Source organism: Pararge aegeria, chromosome 25 (assembly GCF_905163445.1).
Source record: "Pararge aegeria chromosome 25, ilParAegt1.1, whole genome shotgun sequence".
Classification (NCBI taxonomy): Eukaryota; Metazoa; Arthropoda; class Insecta; order Lepidoptera; family Nymphalidae; genus Pararge; species Pararge aegeria.
The window spans coordinates 6,529,568-6,535,567 of NC_053204.1; the positions used below are offsets into that span (position 1 = coordinate 6,529,568).

At 36.6% G+C, this 6,000-nt stretch overlaps 1 protein-coding gene across 1 annotated transcript in view; it reads right to left on the reverse strand.

The window, feature by feature from the left end:
• Positions 1-4,841, reverse strand: part of LOC120634951 (sperm surface protein Sp17) — a 158,047-nt gene extending 153,206 nt beyond the window's left edge. The window contains exon 1 of the mRNA XM_039905851.1: positions 4,710-4,841. The gene's annotated coding sequence lies outside the window, so the exon portion shown is untranslated. The remainder of the gene's footprint in view (positions 1-4,709) is intronic.
• Positions 4,842-6,000: the final 1,159 nt, after the last annotated feature.

A 6,000-nucleotide genomic window follows, 5' to 3' on the forward strand; every position in this document is an offset into this window, starting at 1 on the left:
GGAGAACGAGTTCTAGCCCCGGCATGCACAACTGACTTTTCGGTTTTGTGCGTTTTAATAAAAGCAATTTAAATATCACTTGTTTTAAACGGTAAAGGAAAACATCGTGAGGAATCATGCTTGCCTGAAAGTTATCCATAATGTTCTCAAAGGTGTGTGGTGTCCAACAATCTGCACTGGGCCAGCGTGGTGGACTACGGCCTTAACTCCTCAGTATCGGAGGAGACAAATGCCCTGTATGAATATGTTGAATCAATAAATGATAGAAATAAAAAAATTGTATGTTTTTTCTTATTTATTCTATAGTTAAATATTATATACCGTGTAATTCTTATGTACGCATCAAAAGTGCCACCTGTGGGCCCTACTTGAATAAAGATATTTTTGACTTTGACTTTGACTTTTGACTTTATTCTTAGTTTCTCGTAAGTCGCTTAATATGCTTGGTACCTTTAAGGTACCAATATTTGGATACTCGGAATCGACACCTTTTTGATCGTTAACTATATTTATTTCTAGTAATTTTTTTTAATTTCTATTATGTTATTTCCAATATGGTTTACTTTTATAATGTGATGTGCCACATAAATAAAGTGTTTCTCTTTCTTATTTTGTATGAAAGCGTTTTCCTTTATCCGGATTTTGAATAGAAGCCTTTAAGGCTCTATGCTTTGCACGGTTCAGTATAGAAATTGAATTTAGTTCTTTTATATAACAGTCCTTTGCAATATGATATGAAATACGCATATATCCCTTCTATATTCAGCATTAAGTCGAATATTCTAGAAAATAAGTTTTATTCAATTTATAAGGCTCAAGAACAGTGAATTAGATGAAGCTACTAGTTTCACTATTTTAAGTAGGCTTCCTAACAGATATGACAATCACAAAATTAAATGAAACAATAGATTAAAAAAAAAATAAAAGTTTTCAATTCGACGGCTTTTTTTTGTATTACACTTTAGTTCACCTAATCCGAACCAATTTTAACGATTCTGTTTGAATGATTAGGATGTATTCATTATTAAGTAAAAACCTGATCCATAAGGGTAAAATAATGGTGGAACAAATTTCGCATTGGACTTTTGTTTAAATTTTTATAAAGATAATCAATTTCTTTGATATTCCAAATGGATGTGTTATGAAAATTAATGTTTTTCAGTGTATGGGTGTTTATCTGTATATTTAAAGTACTTATGTGTATTATTCATAAAAAAATTCATCTGTCATCTTAATATCTATAACACAATTACGCTTACTTTGGGGCTAGATGGCGATGCGTGTATTGTCGTTGTATATTTATCATTTATTATTATTATTATTTTTTTTTTTTTTTTTCATTACACACATCGCCATCTAGCCCCAAAGTAAGCGTAGCTTGTGTTATGGGTACTAAGATGACTGATGAATATTTTTATGAATAATATACATAAATACTTAGAATATACATATAAACACCCAGACACTGAAAAACATTCATGCTCATCACACAAACATTTTCCAGTTGTGGGAATCGAACCCACGGCCTTGGGCTCAGAATGCAGGGTCGCTGCAAACTGCGCCAATCGGCCGTCATTATTATTAATTATCATTGTTTAATTCAATCTTTAATTCCCTTTTTCCTATTAGAGTCCTATGCCGAGCAGTGGAACACTAATGGAATGAAAAAAAAACTAAGGTCGCGCTTACTGGGTCGATATCAATTATTGCAAGAATAGCGCAGACCTTTACACGTGTGGGGATAAAAATAAACAACCCCAGTTCATTACTTCTAACCTAATTACTCCCAGGTTCCCTTTGCAAGGACTCAGGTTTATTCCACATCCCCCGTCTTTGTTATAATCACTCAATCGATTCTTATATTTTACCTAGTGATCTGTATATAGCAATTTAAATATCACTTGCTTCAACGGTGAAGGAAAACATCGTGAAACTGGAATGCCTGAGAGTTCTCCATAATGTTCTCAAAGGTGTGTTGAGTCCACCAATCCGCACTGGGCAAGCGTTGTGGACTACGGTCTTAGAACCTTCTCATGTTGGAAGGAGCCCCGTGCCCTGTAGTGGACCGGTAATGGATTGGTATGATGATGATGATCTGTATATATAAAAGGAAAAGACGCGACAAACTATGAGTATTGACGCATTGGGATAAAATTTGGAATACCTACATACAACTTTAATAACGTAGGGACAGTGTGCACAGCGTTTTTGTCCAGGGTAAGTATAAGCAGGCAAATAGCGTTAAATAGAAAAATCCTCCTTCTTTTCGACTTGTATGAAGAATTTGGGGTTGTTAATGCTTTTGCGCATGTATGAAATGCACGCCTCTGCGTAGGGGCATTTAGAAATGTTTTTTCTTTCATTCATACCTAACTAGTAAACTCAGGTTGGTTGTGAAACTAATAGTAGGGCACACTCAAGAAACCACTCTTTGTTTTAAGTGCAGGGGAAGAATCGAAATGGACGAAACACCGACATGCTGGAAGCTGGAATGCATAGGCGTGTCAGAAAAATGCAAAAACTACTTGCGTTTTCCAACATCACTATTCGAGACACTCAGCTTTTTGAGCGGTGCTAGGAGTCTGGCGAGAGCTTAGATATCTGGAGTGACATTTTTAAAAACAGTTTTTCACGTACAAAACACAATAAGTTTTGTGTGCGGAAACAAGCCTAAAAGAGCTATGGATTAACGAAAGTGAGTGTAAACATACAAATAAGGCCTTTTAAAACCTTAACACACAACTGACAATCTAACTACTAAAACTAAGTCGGAACAAACTAAGGACGGTAGTAAGCATGATAACAGGGCATTGCCAACTAAACAAACACCTTTTCATTTTAGGTATAACCGACAGTCCTCTGTGCAGAGCATGCATGGAGGCAGATGAAACACCGACACACATATTGCTCCGACGTAAAGGAGTAGCAGAGCAATGTGCAGCATACCTTGGCTCCCCAGCATCACTCCCTGAAGCACTTGGCGACCTGGGAAGCCGGTTAAGCTTCTGGAGTGAGCTTGGCTGACTGGAGTGACCCAGCAGGGAGCCGTCCAGTGGCACTACGTATAACGGAAGGTTCCGGCCGACCAAGTACGGAGACAAGCTCAGGGAAAGAAGACGAAGAAGAAGAAGAAGCATCGATTTCCAAATTCATGTCCGGTCTTGTTACGCTTGTTTTCAGGGAAATCATGCGATGCTTGATGTTGTCTTTCCATCGAATCGGAGCCTACCAACGCTGAATTACTGGTGCGGGGTTGGAATTCTAACATAAAACAACCTCATTCCATGTTGCGAGCTATGTGCCCGCCCACTTCAGCTTCGCTCTCTGAGCTATGTCGGTAACTCAACGAATGGTTCTTCAACGAATCTCCTCATAGCTGATATGATTGCGTAGATATTTTATTATAGCTTAATAAACGCATATTATACGTGCACGTAATACATAGACCAGTGATATTTCTGCCCTGTTAGAAGCTCAAGTATCCTTATTCCTACTTAAAGTAGATTATTAAGTACTGTTTTTGTATTTTGTATTGAATAGATGTGGTAACTTTTCGGAACAGCACCTTCTTCTTTCATACCGTCCGAGTACACACTACTAAATTTCGGAGTTATGAGCGTTTAAGCAATGAATTTTCACTTGCTTCAATGTTGAAGGAAAACATCATTAGAAAACCTACACGTTTGAGAGTTTTCCATAATGTTCTTAGGGGCGTGTTAAGTAAGATCTGTACTTGGCCAGCGTCATGGGCCTTCTTATAAGACATCACACATCACTGGCCGGTAATGTTTTGATATGATGATGACGACGAGAGGAATAGAGCTAGTGATTAGCATATTTAACTAAGGATCACGAGGTTTGGGGCTCAATCCCGCTTAAGCCAAAAATTCTTGATCACTGGACTGTCCTGTTAAAGAATTCCCACGGTGTTAACCCCCATGCCTCAAACCCAATTGAAGCGGAGTGGTGGATCTGTATTCTAAAACTCTCTCTCCTAGGATAAAAGAAACCTGTGTCCAGGAGTGGGAATTTAAAAGTCTGAGGAACGAAAAAATGTTTTAAACTTGAGCGGAGTGGGGCCTAGATGCTACACCAATAGTTATTCAATAGCACTAGTTAAATAAAGTTGACTAAAGTCAGTGCCTGATTGATTGGCTTTAAACAAACAAATTTGGCCTTGCTTCGTTCCTGAAAAAGCTGTCGGCACCGTTAACACTAATACCTGTAAATAACCTAGTAATAATGAATAGTAACCTATCAGAGTTCGTAGCATAAGCCCATCAACTTATATTAAAATAGCATAGTGGTGTAAACTCTCTCAATTATGTGGAAGGAATCCTGCTCCTAACAATACAATATTAATAAGACTAATCAGATTATAGTAGTGTTCTATATTTAAAATGGCCCTATAACTCACTCACGTTTGCCCAAAATTGTTACCCAGTTTTTAATATTCCTTAAAATATTAAATATTTTATGAATAAAAATTCATGATTTTATGAATAAAGCTGCATTAAGTCTTCATTGAAGTACTGACTCCATAATTAACTTTAACTAACATGTAAAATCGACTTATGCCATCGAATTACAAAAACGCAACAAAACCATATAATTTATTTCTTTAATTTCTTTAATAAATTAAATTTGAATTGATAATTATGCTGAAATTCATCGTAATTCGGCTTGGATTTTAAAAATAGAACGCTTACCTGGGAAGAACCTCTCTTCGACGATCTTCAAATATTTCCTGAATAAATCCACCTTAACTTTTTAAAGTACTTCTAACTTTGCCACCGATTCGGGTGGCAATATTTGTATGGGCAAAATACGTCTTTACGCCACGAAACGCGCGAGTACTATGTCAGGCACGAAAGAAAAAAGGGCTGAACAGGGACGGAGTTATACGTTAGAAGGAGTCAGCTGTATGTACATCCTTGTTTAATATAGCATTGGCTCCCTCACTCAGGCAGGTTCGTTTGGATATTTCAGGTTGTTGCGCGGGAAAAGGGTGGTATACGCCAGGCGAATCTATTGTGCAAACTCTCTCGCAGGAATATAGTCCTTATACCTTAAAAGTCAGAGTTTTGAATGACGTGTTTTGAACTTAAGTTCCAAGAAAGGTTGTATAAACGGTAGTCGACAGAAGTTTCTTCCTGAAATTATTTATATTTGTTTTCGTTTCCGATATTTCTTACGAGTTTTAATGAGATTGGGTCTTAGAGAGGTTTTATCTTTCTCAAATATATGGAAAATAATGCCTCCAAAGCGATCATCTAATTGTATGAGATAACATTAAGGTTTGTTATGATAATCTTCATAAATTGAAATCACTTCTTCAGGGTTCCTTAAACTCGTATAAGAATTCCGGATCGTATGGAAAATTATTTGCAAAATTAATGACCCTCTTACTTATGCTGTAATATAAATACATTTTAGCAAGAGCGAAGGGAATTTTTCATAATAAATGCCAATATACAAGTTCAACTAAGACATAGGATAATTCAGTTTACCATATTAACTTAGATTTTGTAGCAGAACTGCTGAGTTTCTTGTCGGCTGCTTTTCGGTAGAATCGGTCTTTCAAACTGGTGGTAGAGTCACTACAAACTGAATTACTTGACATTTCATAGTACTAGCGTACCCAGCCCGCTTCGCCGGGCTAGATTTTGCTTTATTTTATTTAAACAATAAACTTACATAATAAAATTTTTAATTTAAGTCTCATATTAAATCATTTATTTCTCTCCGTATTCATTCTCTTCTATTCTCTTCTCGAGCGGGTGAAGATCATTATCTACACCCATGTACACCCAACAATAGAATATCATCATAGTAAATAAAAGCTGTATTTGACAGTACAAAAATATGAATGCTCCGATCGTCACCAAACTTTACAGGATTACTCGCCCGGTTAATCCGGAGATTCCCTGAAAGATTCATTTAAATCGGTCCAGCCCTTAGTACTTACTATGCATACTTTAGATAAATAAAATTAGTTTT